This window comes from Antechinus flavipes, chromosome 5 (assembly GCF_016432865.1).
Source record: "Antechinus flavipes isolate AdamAnt ecotype Samford, QLD, Australia chromosome 5, AdamAnt_v2, whole genome shotgun sequence".
NCBI classification, from domain to species: domain Eukaryota; kingdom Metazoa; phylum Chordata; class Mammalia; order Dasyuromorphia; family Dasyuridae; genus Antechinus; species Antechinus flavipes.
In genome coordinates this window covers 268,140,063-268,156,479 of record NC_067402.1, presented here as the reverse complement: position 1 = coordinate 268,156,479, position 16,417 = coordinate 268,140,063, and positions in this window count along the sequence as shown.

Genomic DNA, 16,417 nt, shown 5'->3' with positions numbered 1-16,417 from the left:
TTTCCATAATTTTTCCTGGAAAAAATAATGCCTGATACGTATCCAATACTTTAAGAGGTGCAAAATATCTTGCATAGACCTTTCCATCAGATTATCCACTTACTACTATACAAGCTGCTATGATTATTGCCATTATATAGATAAAGAAACTATGAAAAGGCTCAACTAGATGGCACAGTGGATAGAGCACCAACCTTGGAGTCAGGAGGACCTGAGTTCAAATCTGACCTTAGATATTTAACCCTAGCTGGTGACATTGGGAAATCCACTTAAACCTAACTGCCTCACAAAACCAAACCAAACAAACAAACAAACAAAACCCTTTTTAATGAAAAGACACAGTAATTTTCCCTGGATTCCTCAACTTGTCTGAAATTGACTATAACCCAGACCTCCCTCAATCAAAGCCTGGACCTTTCATCAAAATTCTGTGTTATTTCTCCATAAGGATTGATCAGCCTCAAAGGAGAAAGAATGTATTTTGTGAAAAAGTTCTTCAAATATCTCCTGGAATATTTTTCTAAAATAGGCTATATTTTGACATAAGTAAATCAGAATACTAATTATATGTATGCTTCATTAAAACTTAGGCCCCCATCCTGAAAGAAGATTTTAAAAAGACACAGAAGTACCATTACTGATATATACCAAGGTTTCATTCAGGACTGATATTTGAAAAATTATAAAAACCACTAGTTAGCAGTGGAACTGCAAACACTTTTGGTCCTTAGTTTTGCCACTAATTTTTTGAAACTGGATCTCCCTATGTTGCTCAGGTTGGAAGTGGAACAGCTGCTCATGATCCTATCTCCTTGCCACATGGAATGGGAGCTTTGACCTATTCTATACCTTATCTGGACTGGCTCATCCCTCCTCAGGAACCCTGGTGATCCCTTGCCCCTAGGGGCTCACCATATTATTTCTGGATTTTGGTGTAGATAGTTCAACAACTTATTCCATTGCAGCTCAGAACTTTTTAGCTCTAACTATCCATTGGATCTACAGGCATGAGTTACTAAACCTCACCAGTACTTCAAAAAAATTTCAGGGAAGTCTCTAAAAGTCCAACTTGAAATTGCGGGGAGGGAACAACTCCAGGATTACTTCGACAATATTTCCCATATCCTGGAAAATGGTGCAAACTTATCCAAAATTGCTAAGTAGCAGAGGTGAGATTTGACTTCTAGTCTTTGACTTCAAATCCATCCCTCCTTTTCTTGATACAAAGAAATTAAGGGGTAGAGGAGTTGTAATTCATCCACAGTTACTCAGGTAATAAATAACAGATGATAGTCCCACCCAGGTCTTCTGCCAACAAATCCTCCTGTCATTCTCTATGCTGCGTAGTCTTTCCTGGCTTAACACATCAGTGTGGTTTATGCATTCTCTAATCTAAACATTCATTTGACACATGAAGCTATTTTTCATTTACTGCTTATTCAACCAAGGCGAAGGTTATTTCTGCTTGAATCATCACATGCTCCCTCTCCTGGCTTTCCCCCAAAGGCCATTAGGGTGAGGTTTTCTCAGCTGCTTGTGCAGCAGACATTTCAAAAAAAAATAAAATAACATTAAAATGTCATCAAGCAACCCTCTCATATTGCTGCCATTCCTGGCGGATTAGAAAAAAGTCTGTATTCACCTCCCTGGATTTCATGGGAAGGAAGTGAAAAAGCATCTTAAGGAAATTAATAAGCAGGTGCTGGGCCATTTTCAGCTCCTTCCAGCTGTCAATTTTTGAAATTGACAAAATGAATGGAATAGTCACAGAGTGAAAAATGTTACCCAGGGCTGTGTCACTGTCTAATTAGATACTTAGGTGAGGACTAAAAGCCACAGGTGAAACAAGAATGAAAAGCTTTGAGATGCATTGCAGAGGATTTCTTGAGAAAAGACTTAGAGAAATTTACATTTGAGGATAATTCATGATGACGGGCATCACTGCTAAAGTATAATTAACTCTTCAGTCTGAATGATTAATAATTTCACCTCTAAAAGAAAAAATTGGTAGGCTTCTTTCTACCTTTGAATTATAAGCGATTTATTCATTCAGGAAATATTTGTTAAATGCCTACTGTGTGTTAGATGTTAGGATTACAAAGATAAAGATGGCAATGCCTTCCCTCATAGAGCTCATATTCTGAAAAGGGGTTCTTAACTGTGTGTAAACATGTCTTTTAAAAATATTTAGATAAACTCATTTCAATAGAGTTTCCTTTGTAATCCTATGTATTTTTATACATTTTAAAATTTTATTCTGAGAAGGGATCAATAGGAGTCATCTGATTGTCATGATATACAAAAAGGTCGAACAAACAGATGTGTTTGGAAGAGACCTTAATGGTTATCTACTCTCTTTCCGGGAGAGCAATCCCCTCTGCAGTGTGCCCATCAAGTAGTCATTTGACTGCTAGTTGAATGCCTCTGGTATTTGAGGAGCTCATTACTTGTTAAGGCAGCCTGTGTTATTATTGTTGTTGAGTTGTTCAATCTGTGACCAATTATTCATGACTTTATTTGAGATTTTCTTGGTGGAGATAATGAAATGGTTAGCCAGTTTCTTTTGTAGTTCATTTTACAGATGAGGAACTGAAGCAAATAGGGTTAAGTGATTTGCCTAGCTAGTAAGTGTCTAACTCAGGATGATAAGTCTTTATGGTTTCAAGCCCAGTACTCTATCCACTATGGCACCACCTAGCTACCTGCAGTAGCTTGAACACCTCCAATGCTTGAAGAGCTCATTATTTGTTAAGGCAGTCTATTTTACTTTGGGAAAATTCTAATTGATCTAATTGATCATAAATTCTCTTCCTAGCTATTTCCAAACCATACTGCCTATACTCTAGCCATCTTCATACTCATTCCACCAGAGATTAGACTCTGCATTCTAGGATGTTGACTTCTGATAGATGAACTTTTGCCTGAGTTTTGATAGGCAAACTTTTGCCTTATCTTGCTTGGAATTAGTCCTATTTGTCTCTACTTAGCAATTGCTAACTCTAGTTGGTAGAGTGTTCCCTCTTCCTTGTAGTCCCCCTTTTATGTTTTATCTTTCTTTATTTGAATTTCAGTTTCTTAAAGGCAGATGCTGTCATTTGCTTGTAGTTATCTTCAGTAACTAAGTTAGCTCAGTCTCTGACAATACTTTCATTCATTCTTTCATTAATTCATTCATTTAGCCTTCATTCATTCACAAGTAATTCTTTCTTATCAAATGAACCAATATGTGTACAGTACCTTGTAAACTTTAAAATACTATATAAATCAGGACACTAGTTGGTTTAGTGGATAAAGCCCTGAAGTCAGACCTGAGTTCAAATTTGGATCAAGACACTTAACACTTCCTGGCTGTGTGACTATGGGCAAGTCACTTAATCCCAATTACCTCAGCAAAAAAATACTATGTTAATCCCAGCTATTAATATATCCTTCTTTAACTTGTCCTCAATGCTTCTAATTTTATTCTATGGTGTCAAACCAGACAAAACTAACTGCTCTTTTATTTAACAACCTTGTTGATACGTTGAGAAAGCTACCAAATATGTCCCTTCCCCTTCTCATAACTTTTCTCTTCCAGGGTAAATACCCCATCAATCTTGTAACTGACCCTTAAATAATTTGCTCTCAACGTTTTTCTCATTATTCTTGGTCAGTCTCTTGAAGATGCACTGAAATTTGCTGAAGTATTTCCTAAAATTTACCCAGAACTGAACACAATATTCCAGATATAGTCTGACCAAGTCCTACTAATGGACTATCCCCCTCTTTATTCTCCAATCTGTAGATTTGTTTTCTTAAATCAGTGTGTCATAGTTAATAGATAGCTTGTTTCAGGACCAAGAAAGTTTAGTTTTGAATTCTTCTTTTGACACACAACTGACTATGCAACCATTTACAAGTCTCTTAATCTCTCCTTGTCCTAGACAACTTTGTAGGACTCCAAGTTTCAAAGAAATTCTTGACTTACATGGGTAGATGGATTTCTCCATACCAATGAAGTCATCATCCTTAACCTAGAGTACATGAAGAAGAAAACCCTTATAATAAATATATATACGTATATATGTGTGTATATATATATGTATATATAAAATTTTATAACTTGAGTTCAACACTTCTTTATCAGGATGCTTTGTCCTGATAGTTCATTGCTTTGATCAGAATTCCTATGTATTTTATTGATATTCATCTTCACAATGTTGTTATTGTTCTAGTTTTGCTTACTTTACTCTGCATTGTTCTGATTTTGCTTATTTTATTCTGCATCAATTCATACAATTCTTCCCAGGTTTCTCTGAAACTGTCCCTTTTAGTATTTCTTGTAGCAAAATAATAATTTAATACATTCATGTACTATGTTTTGTTAAGCCTGCCCTAATGTATACTAAACTCTTAGTTTCTAGTTCTTTTCCACAACAAAAAGAGCTGTTTTAAATATTTTGGTAAATATGGATCTTTTTCTTCTGTTTTTGATTTCTTTGGGATATGTCTAGATATCCCAAAGGATATGCACAGTTTAGTCACCTGAGAAAAGTTCTAAATTGCTTTCCAAAATTGTTGCATCAATTCAAAGTTTCACAAGCAGGGTATTAATACATCTGTTTTCCCATAATGCCCCCCCATTTGACATTTTTTCTTTTTTTGTCATCTTTATTGATCTGATGAAAAAGAGGTGGCATTTCAGATAAATTGGCTCTTAGTTATGGGTATTTATTCTTATTACATAGTAAGAAAAGTTGGGACACAATTTCCCCCAGGAGTCAGGGACACACTGTCCTATAAGTAGATACAGAATCCAGAGGAAAATAAACTCAAGCTTAGAGCACTAATGTGGCAAGGGGTAAACTCTTTTTCTCCTTTTGTGGAATCCTCTTCAAGTTTCTCATAAGTGTGGTATAACTTTCTCTTGGGGTCCTTCGAAAGTCTTGGAATTGTCTCTCCTCAATATGACTAGTTTTCTTCAATGTTCCCCTCAGTTTCCAACACATTGTTGCTAGTTATTTCAACTTGGACACTGCTTGGACTGGTTAAGCATAGAAGGGAAGAATGAGGGGATCTTGCTTTCTTTCTTTACAAGTGATTACTTCTTTCCTCTAGATGTATCAGCTGAGTTCTGAACTACTTGCTATTTTATCCAACTTCCACAAGTTATGAGTGAATTTCTTCAACCAATCTCAATATACTTCCTATAAAAAAATCATTTAATTTTACTCAGTGACTTCTATTCTTTCTAAATTGATTGAAGACTATTTCACTCTTAATCTAATTCCTTTGATTTGTTGAGTGACTTTGCAGAGATGTTCTTACTTTTGATTTAATGATTAATTCAGTAGATGTATTCTTATCTGATAAGGAATAATGGCTATAGTATCTTGTTAGTTTTATTAACTGGAATTGGGTAGCTGATTGAATTTCTCTTTCTCATCCCTACATAAGCATATAATAAAACTTATTGTGTATGTGTGTGTGTATGTATACATATATGAATATATTAGATATAGGTAAAAACAACACATCAAAGTACTTTGATAGATGCTAACTGGACTGGACTAACAACTCTACCAATGGGACATAAACTATGTCAGTTGTGAGGGCATAAGCGATATCAAGCACATGCTAGAGCTTCTTTGAATATGGCAAAGACCAATCTTGGTCTTCACTTTGGAAGCAGGAGAGAGTAAAAGCTTAGAGGTCCTAGATTAAAATTTTGCCACTTATTATTTGTGTGACTTTGGACAAGTCACTTCTGTTTCAAGGATTTGGTTTAACTGTTTATGAAATGAAGGAGAATGGGCTAGATGGACTCTTGAAGATCTTTTTTTTTTCCACATTAAAAAAATCTGAACTTAATAAGCATCAACTAAAATTAATACTTCCACAATAGAACAGAATGAAAGAAATTATGTATAGCTTGCTTTTCTTTATAAGTATATAATACATGCACATATGCAACTTTCAAAGCTGTCCTGCTTGTCAGTGATTCCTTTTGACCTCCTTTTACATATGGGACTGTCATTTTCTTTTTTTTTTTTCTGTATCTCCCTTAGCAGAGTGTCTGGCCATAATAGGCACTTAATAAATAATTATTGACTGATTTTCCACCTCAGGAGTATATTATCCTAAGACTTTTCAGCTATGTTCAAGGCACTAATTGAAGTCCAGATTTGTTATCAGGAGATAATATAAAAGGAAGAAAATAAAAGTAGAAGGAATAAGAAGAAAAATCTCCAAGAAATGGATCAAAGCTACTTAGAGATAATTTGCAGCAAATAGTGATTCTAAACATGTTTTAAAATTTATATTGACATAGAAGAATGATATATTCAGAATCAGAAGTTCTGCATTCAAACTCCATCTCTGCCATTTACTACCAGATTACTTCAGATATATTATATTGATTTCTGTTGTGTCCTGCTTTCCAGAGCCCCCAAGTTGGGTGACAAAATGTATCATTGGTTTCTAGAGCCCCCACATTTCTAGTAGAGAAATGATGAGGTGGGACTCCGAGGATGGTGGGAAATAAAGTCCATTTATTTCAAGGACTTTCCCCTTTATAAAATGTAACAAAAACAACAGTGCATGTGGGACCACATAAATAACTTGCTATTGTATGTAATTTACTTCCTGGTATCACTCTTCCACTTGGTATCACTCTGCTTTAATTACAACACAAGTTGTCACCACCCTCTGACTTCTCAGGAAGGCCAAGAGCCCTTAGGGGAAATGGGGAGTCGAACCAGACATTGTCAGCAGGTTCCCTCTGGGCTGAAGGATCTTATACCTCACCCCGAGTTCCTTCACTGACTGTGACTTTCTACAGGTTTCCTGGGTCTCAGTTTTCTCATTTATAAAGAAGATTGTAAAGTCCTTTGCAGTTCTAAATCTAGCTTTTCATGAACTTAATTTCTGTGATTGGGAATATTTTAAGAGGTTGATAAAGATGTGGGAAATCTTAAGTTTTGACCCTTGATTCTTGGACCCTCAATTCTTGAATCCCCAGTTAAATTTCTAACAGAAAAAGAGACAAAAATATAGTTAAGACTTCTGTGCATGATCTGATTCAATCAACAAGTATTTATTAAACACTTACTATGTGTCAGACACTGTGCTAAGTGCTAGGCATTAGAGATACAAAGACAAAACAAACAAAAAAACAATTCTTGCCCTCAAGGAGTTTATGTTCTATGAAGAGAGACAACATGTACATATAAATATATACAGAATAAATATGGGCAACTAAGTGGCACAATGGATAGAGCATTGGGCTTGGAATAATGAAGATTCATATTTATGTGTTCAATTCTGGTCTCAGAAACTTACAAGCTATGTGACCCCGGGAAAAGCACTTAACCTTGTTTGCTTCAATTTCCTCATCTGTAAAATAAGCTGGAGAAGGAAATGGTAAACCACTCAAATGTCTTGACCAAGAAACCCCAAATGGGTTCATGAAGAATTAGATACAACTAAAAAATGGCTGAACAATAACATATTTTTATTTATTTTGTTTACAATTTCTCAATTACATTTTTTTTTTTTTTGGTTCATCAGACCACAAGTTTGGCACCTTTAATCTAGAGCACTGAGAGGTTATAATTTTCCCACATTACATAATCAATATGTACCAGAGACAGTACTTGAATACAATTATTTCTGACTTCAAAGCCTGTTCTTTATTCTCTAAGTACATGTTGCCTCTGTTAAAACATTAGCAGAAATTAAAAAAAATACAAATATCCAAAAGATAAAGGGAAATATAGAGTCAAAACCAATGAACAAAGACCAAATCCTGAATGAGGAGGGAGGATATCAAACCCATATCAAGGTTTAATAGAGCTGATATGGAGCTGTCATCATAGCTTCTCCCTTTTGGTTCTCAACTTTGTTGTTGTTTCTCTTTTGTTTTCAGAGGACCGATGACATTATAAGAGTGATGTTTACATAACAGCCTCCCCCTTACACACACACACACACACACACACACACACACACACACACACACACACAAATAGTGGAGTCTTGAGCTAAAGTAAGAACTGGAAATTGAAGGATGTCCATCAATTAAGGAATGACTGAACAAGTTGTGGTATATGATTGTGATGGAATACCATTGTGCTATAAGAAATAGAAAGTAGAATGGTTTCAGAAAAACCTGGAAGGTCTTATATGAACTGATGGAAAGTGAAGTGAGCATCACCAATAAATCATTGCCCATAGTAACAGCAATATTATAATAATGATCAACTGTGAAAGACTTAACTACTCTGAGGAAGACAATGATCAAGACAATTCCTCAAGCTCATGTTGAAAAATACTATCTCGCCAGAGAAAGAAATGATGAATTTAGAGTGCAGTTCAAAGGATACTTTTTCCACTTTTTTCCTTACCTTTATTTTGCAACATTGCAAAAATGGAAATATGTTTTGCATGACATTACATGGATAATTGGTGTATTGCTTACTTTTTCAATGGATGGGACAGGTGCTAGAGGGAGAAAGAGATTAGGAAACTCAATTTTTTTAAATGGTAAAAAGAAAGTATAATTATTGTTTTTAAAAAAATAAAAATGTCACAGAGGGGGAAAAGAGAGGCAGGCATGTCTTTTAGAAATTGGAAGGTTAAATAGGCTTTCTGTATTCTGTTCTGGCTAGCCCACATCTGGAGGAGGATGTGTTTAATTGTGTCACGTTTTTAGAAAGCAAGAGATAAGCCAAAGAGCTTTTAGGGAGGAGCAGTGAGGATGGCAAAGGGCATAGCATTCATATCCAATTGATAATCAGTTAATGGAAATGGAGATGGAAATGTTTAGTCCAGAGAAAAGATGTTGTTGTTGATGTTTGGAGAAGAGAACATGTGAAGGAAATGGAAGAGCCAGTTTCATCTACTTGAAAAGCTGTCATGTGGAAAAGAGATTAATTTATTCTGGTTGGCTGCAGAGGGCAGAACTAGCAAAAATGGGTAGGAGGTGCAATGAGGCAAATTGATTAAGAACAAGCTTCCTACCAATTAGATTGTTCCAAAGCAAAATAGGTTGTATTTAGAGGTAGTGGCTTTCACCTCATTGGAGGTCTTCAAGCAAAGCCTATATGATCATTTATCAGCTTTTTATATTGGAGATTCTCTTTTGGGTAGAGATTAGGCTGGATAATCACTGAAGTCACTTTTTTCTGGGAGTGGCCAGAGTCACACAGCTAGTAAGTATCTGAGGTTGGATTTGAATTCAGATCCTCCTGACTCTGGGATTAGTGTTCAATTATCCATATGTCACCTAGTTAACATTTGAAGTTGCTTTGAACTCTGGAAATGTTACAGTTCTTGGTCATGGCTCTTAGTCATGTCTGTCACTATCAAAGGTTCTAATAAAGACTATATGAATAAAATATGATTTCTCTTTGTTCTTCCCTTAAGGACTTAATTGCTTGGATGATATATTCTAGGACTCATAGGATCCCCTTTGGGCAAACATGATACTATTTTGTTGTTCAGTCATTTCAATCACAGCTAATTCTTTATGACCCCATTTGGAGTTTTCTTGGCAAAAATAATGGAGTGGTTTGCCATTTCTTTCTCCAACTCATTTTACAGTTAAAGAAGCTGAGGCAAACAGAATTCAGTGACTTGTCCAGTAATACCCAACTATTGTCTGAGATTAGATTTGAATTCAGGAAAATGAGACTTCTTGACTCAGGGTCTAGCACTCTATCTACTGCAACACCTACTCCCATATGATGCTCTTAGGGTGCCTCAATACATGACTGCCAGAATCCCTAAGAATAGACCAGCTCTGATGTCATCAAGGAAATAGCTGTTTCTCACTTTATGATAGAATGTTTTTATAGCCGGGACTTTTGTAGTAGGCTGTGACTTTACATCTCTAGCAATCTGCATTTAGTACAGCCCCTAATACAGTACTCTCCAGAGGAAAATGTGGCATAGAAGAGCATGGCTACAGATGTGCAGAAAACCATGATAGTCTAAAATCCAGTTTAGGAATAATGTTCAGGATGTGAACTAGGGCTGGGGCCCTGCTCCAGGTCATTGAAAACAGCTGCTGACTTTTCCCCAAAGTTGATTTTACTTTGTTTTCCTGATAGTTGGAAGAAGTAGCTCAATTCTGCTCTTTCACATTCTAGGGTTTCTTCTCTCCATCCTTGAGATGCTTTTCTTCATGAAAACTTTTCATTTGGAAGAAAAGGCCTTTCTGTCTTGCTTGAATAGCCAACCATTTATTTCTGATAGAGATTTTGAGATTCTTTAGAACTGGCTGAGTGTAAACACAAACTTGGTAGTCATAAAAAAGAAGGGAAGGATATATATGGATGAATGTAGGAATCTTTTGTGCCTCTGTAACTTGGGATGTTGTGTCTTATTTTCATTTCCCTGAGAAGGAAAGGTAAAGAATATCCAAAGTATTGACTCTCTGTAACCTCAGAATTCTTCAGAGGACCCAGGAAAATAACAAGGAACAAAAAAAAATAATAAATAATAATAGTAACAGTAATAATGACAAGTAAGAATAATAAGTAATAGCAAGCAATAATAAGTAACTATAGTAAGTAATGATAATAACAGTATTAGTTATATACATAGTAACATATATATAGTAATATATATAAATACTAACAGTAATAATAAATAAAAATAGTAACAAGTTAATACTAACTACAATAAATAACAAGAGTAAGTAATAATAAGTAACAGTATTATATATAGTAACATACATAGTAACTTATATATAAATAGTAATAATAATAAGCAATAATAGCTGACATTTAAATAGTATTTTATATCTATATTATCCCATATGGATGATGAGGTACAAATGGTGAGGTTAGTAGTAGTTGTGATAAGGTGTAAGAATTGGAGTGGGAAATCCCTCTGGTCAGAGCAGGTCCTATGCAAAAGAATTTGCAAACCCGAAATCTGTGTGGCAAAAAGAGATTTATTGGCACTGAGAAGCCAACTTTTGTTAGGAAGACAGACTTCTTGGTGGCAATGATGGGGATGAAACTGTGTCCCCTTTAATCTGTAAAATAATCACTCTTAAATTGTGTCCCCTTTGATTTAGGGTCTCCCAGATTCCAGATAGTCTAGGAGAAGGCATATTTTCCAAACAAAGCTTTTCCTAAGATAAGCAGTTTCATTCAACTGGAGATCTCAGGCAAATTACCCTCTATTGATCTTTTGGGTAACCAGATCTTCAGGAATTTTATTCAATTGGAAATCTGGAGCTGATATGGAATGGCTTGAAACTCCAAGATAAGTATCTAGGCCTGGGGCATTAACTCTCTTTTCAACTGGGAGCCTTAAAGAACAATTCTAAACTCCAAATCTTTGCAGAAGTCTGGAGTTAGTAATCATGCTTTTATTAAAGGACCTCTCTTCTTGGCACAGTGCCTACCAGGACTCTTGCCTGCTGTGAAGACAGTCTTTTCTCAATGCTAACCTTTATTTCCCTAACAGGACTTTGCCATTCAGAAGTCTGCCTTCCTAGCAAAGCTGACTTCTCAGTGCCAATAAAACTTCCCTTTCACCATTCAAACTTTCAGGTTCGTGAATTCTTTTCACATTGGACCTACGCCTTCAACCAAAGAGGAGATTCTCACAACTCTCTGCACTGCCACTAGAACAGCTTCAGCAAGGTTCTGCTAGGAAGACAGCAAAGATTAACACTAAGAAGAAAATATCTTAACATGGAAAAGGTCCTGTTTTAGGACATCTGCAGAGATATCTGGGCATATAGCCCTAGATATATTGGGGCTTGCTTTGATCTTTGGCCCAAAGATGAGATGGGGTCCAACTCCTGAGAGACTAATTTTCAATTCAACTTAACATTGAATGAGATTCTTAACTAGGAGTTTTGAGCCACTGAGAGTTGTTTGTGACAATTCAATGGAGGTGTTTGACCAAGATCGCCAATTGAATGAAACCAATTAAATAGGAGTTTGCAGGCTTTTCCCAGGGTCTGAGAGCTTCTTGAAGGGGTTACACATCTGGTCCTCCCAAAAGATCTCAGTTTATGTCATTCCCCCTTGGGCCTCTTTCAGAGGAGAGTTTTCCCAGTTTCAAGATTCATCCCCATCATGGATATCCAGAGATCTCATGTTAATGGGAATATTGATGCTCACAGTATCGACCTTATAGACTTTTTATAAGTTTGTTATAAGGAGCAATAGGTAAAAGTTATAGAAAGGCAATTCTAGGTGCAATAATGTTAGGGAAAACCTCTACTAATTAGAGCTCTCCAAAAAATAGACTGGGCTATCTCTCTCTAGAAATGATAAGTTGCTTTTCATTAAAAGTCTTTGATTTTTAAAAAATCAATTTTCTATTGTGAACGTGACAGTTACCAATGAACTTCAACAAAAAAGAGGATTGTATATATTTTTTAATAAGAAATGTTTTAAAAAGAAATACATTAAATTTAATAAGTTGAAGGGGAATGTTTCTATTTGAGTATCTTCTATTTGTTCTTGTTTTCTTCTGTGCATTTTTAAAAGGTTTTATTGAAGCCCTTTTTTCATATCTGTCACTAGCCACTGAAAGGCACTGTGGTATAGTAGATAGAAAGCTGGTCTTGAAATCAGAACAAAGTGGATTCAAGTCCCATCTCTGTTGCATACTGACTGTGAACATGGAAAAATGGGAACATTTAACCCAGACAAGTAAGGCTATAAATTACAGTGAAGGGGCTGACATCATTTGAAAGAGAGTTTACTCACTTGAAAGTTCTCTATACCAATGAAATCAAAGTACATTCTTTCCACAGTCACCTCGCTGCCTAAAAGGGGAAGGGGTGATGCTGTCACCCTCCTCATCTTCCTGCATATACGTCCACCAATCCTATCTGCCTGTTTACATGATTCTGACATCTCAGACCTCAAAACTTGATGTGGGATTTTTTATTTTCCCAAGGATAATTGGGTTTATAGGTAATGAGCAGCCTCAAAATCATAGTATGTGCTGAATTAAAAACTGAGCCTGAAAAAAAAAAAGTGCAAGAGGAAAACATCCACGAATATTCTTAATACAATCATTATATTCACTATCTGTGTTCCTTAAGGCTTTTTCCCCCCTTTATCTTCAGAGAGGACAAAGCCGATCCAATTAAGCCTGATAAAATGAATTTTAAACATTATATTTGTTCTTTTAAACAAACATACATATTTTTTTCTGTCTAAGGAGATAGCCTGAGTTATCTGTGCAAAATCAACTCTTCTGGAATGCCTTTTTATGGTGTTTTTAATTAGTTGTCCTGCCTTTCCTTGCCTTGGGTGAAGCCCATATTGTTATGGCAATTGAGTAAAAGATCTGTTTTTAAATTAACAATGGAGCTTCTCCCTGCCTTGCTTCCTCCCCACTCTCATTCTCTGTCTTGGTCTGTCTCTCTGTCTGTCCCTGTCAATCTCTGTCTCTCTCTGTCTCTCTGTCTCTCTGTCTCTCTCTTTCTCTTTCTCTCTCTCCAACTCTCTCTGTGTCTCTGTCTGCTGTCTCTTTGTCTCTCTGTCTTTGTCTCTCTCTGTCTCTCAGTCTGTCTCTCTATCTCTCCCCCTCCTTTCCTTCTTTTCTTTCCCTTTCTTCTCTTTCCTTTCCTTCCTTCCTTCTTTCCTTCCTTTCTTCCTTCCTCCTTTCTTCCTTTGTTCCTTTCTCCTTCCCTCCCTCCCTTTCTTTTTCTCTTTCTTTCTTTCTTTCTCTCTCTCTCTCTCTCTTTCTTTCTTTCTTTTTCTTTCATTTTACAGAAAGGGAAAATAAGGCCCAGGGAGATGGACAGAAATTGTTCTGCAAAGGACTCTTGGTAAAAATGCTATCCATCTGTAGAAAAAGACTTGTGGAATCTGATTGCAGATTGAAGCATAGTATTTTCTTTAACAATTTGTTTAATTTTTAAATTTGTGTTTTATTTCACAATAGGGCAAATGTGGAAATATGTTTTTGCATAACTGCACATGTATAACCTATATCAAATTGTCTGCATTAAAGAAATTGGGTGAAGCCAAGATGGTGAAGTAAAGGCAGAGATTCACCTGCGCTCTCCCCCAAATCCCTCCAATTACCTTTAAATAATGACTCTTAAAAAATTCCAGAGCAGCAGAGCCCACCAAAAGAGCAAAACAATTTTCCAGGCCAAGACAATTTAGTTGGCTGAAAAGGTCTGTCATATTGGGGTGAGAATAAAGTGTAGTCCAGTGCAGGCAGATACTCAGCAAAAGGAGCAGGCATCAGGGCAATTAAATCAGTGGCAGCAATAGCAGCCTCCAGACTTCTCAACTCACAGACAGTAAGGAGATCAGACAATGAGTCAAAAGACTTATAGAAGCCCCTTTACTGGCACCAGAAGTAGGACTCTACTGATTGCTTATCTTTGGATCTTGGTCACCGTGCTAGATCTTAGTCCCAGTGTGATGGGGAGCAGTAGCACAGCAGGGTTTGCTGCTGCAGGAGGCGGGATTCTTGATCACAGTTCTAGGATGGAAAATAGTGCTTGTGGTTATTCATAAACCAGTACACAGTACAGGAGAATAGTAAACATACTGCTCTCAACATCATACCACTTTGGAAGAGCCAAAAATATACAGGTTCCCAGAATTATTTCTGAAAACAACAGCACAAAAAATGTGAAGCTTGGGACAGTGCTCCCTCCATTTGGGAAATAGAACCCCACTTTAGTGTAAAGTTAAAAATATAGAAATAGTCTGGGGAAGTGAGCAAAGAATGGAAAAAATTCTGACCATAGAAAGTTACTATGGTGACAAAGAAGATCAAAATACACTCAGAAGACAATGAAGTCAAAATTACTGTATCCAAAGCCTCATAGTAAAATAGGAATTGTTTTTAGGCCATAAAAGAGCTCAAAAAGGATTTTTGAAAATCAAGTATGAAAGATAGAGGGAAAATTGGGAAGAGAAATGAGAGTGATGCAAAAAAATCATGAAAAAAAGAGACAACAGCTTGTTAAAGTAGGCAACAAAAATTATGAAGAAAATAACACCTTAAAAAACAGAATAGGTCAGGATAAAAGAAGCACAAAAATCCAATGAAGAGAAGAATGCCTTGAAAAGTAGAATTGACCAAATGGAAAACGATATACAAAAATTCACTGAATAGAACTTAAAAGATAGAACTGGCCAAATTTAAAAGGAGGTTCAAAACATCACTGAAGAAAGTAATTCCTTAAAAGTTAGAATTGGGTAAGTTGAAGCTAATAATTTTATTATTATATTTTTATTATAATTATATATAATTATGTTTAATTATTACATTTATATGTAATAACGTATATTATGCACATAATATATAATTATAATTTCTATATTATAATTAAATATATTTGTATATATTATATTATTATAATTAAATATATTATATTTATATATACTATATTATTATAATTATATTATTGCTACTTATTAGACAACAAGAAATACTCAAAGAAAATCAAAAGAATGAAAAAATAGAAGATAATGTGAAATAAGTCATTGGAAAAACAACTGACTCAGGAAAATAGAACCTAGAAAGATAATTTTAAGATTATTGGTCTACCTGAAAACCCTGATCAAAAAGGAGACATCATCTTTCCAAAAATTATAAAGGAAAATTGTCTTGACATTCTAGAGCCAGAGGGTAAAAAAAAAGAATTTGATATAATTCACTGATCACCTCCTGAAAGAGATCCCAAAATGAAAACTCCCAGGAATATTATCACCAAATTCCTTATCAAGCAGTAAAATATTTCAAGCAGTCAAAAAGAAATAATTCAAATATTGTGGATCCACAGTCAGGTTAATACAAAATTTAGTAGCTTCTATATTAAAACACTGGAAGGCTTGGAATATAATATTCCACAGCACAAAGCCAAACCAAAACAAACCAAAAAACCCCAGGATCACAACCAAGAATTATCTACCAAACAAAACAGAATATAATAAATGGATATTCAATGAAATAGAGGACTTTCAAGTACTGCTGATGAAAAGACCAGAGCTGAATAGGAAATTTGACTTTCAAATACAAGATACAAAAGAAACATAATAGGGTCAACAGGAAAGAGAAATCATAAGGGATTCAATAAGATCAAAGTATTTATATTCCTACATGGGAAAATGATATTGATGACTCCTAAAATGTATATTATCTGGGATCATATGTGTGCTTCCTCCTATACTTTATGTTTGTGCCCACACACCTTTGGCACAATAGATGTCCTATTCCTGATGTCTTTTCTCTGTGTGTGATTTTCTTATGCTGCTCCCTCTGGATACAGCATCTCTTCTCAGTATATTACTCTGCTGGGCTTCCTGAACCTTCTCTCTCCTGAATGTGACATCTCCTATGACATGGATAGCTCCACTATAGAATAGCACGACCAATGGGAATAGGGGAAGAAGAAAGTAAACAGAATAATTTTTGCCCAAGTGACATG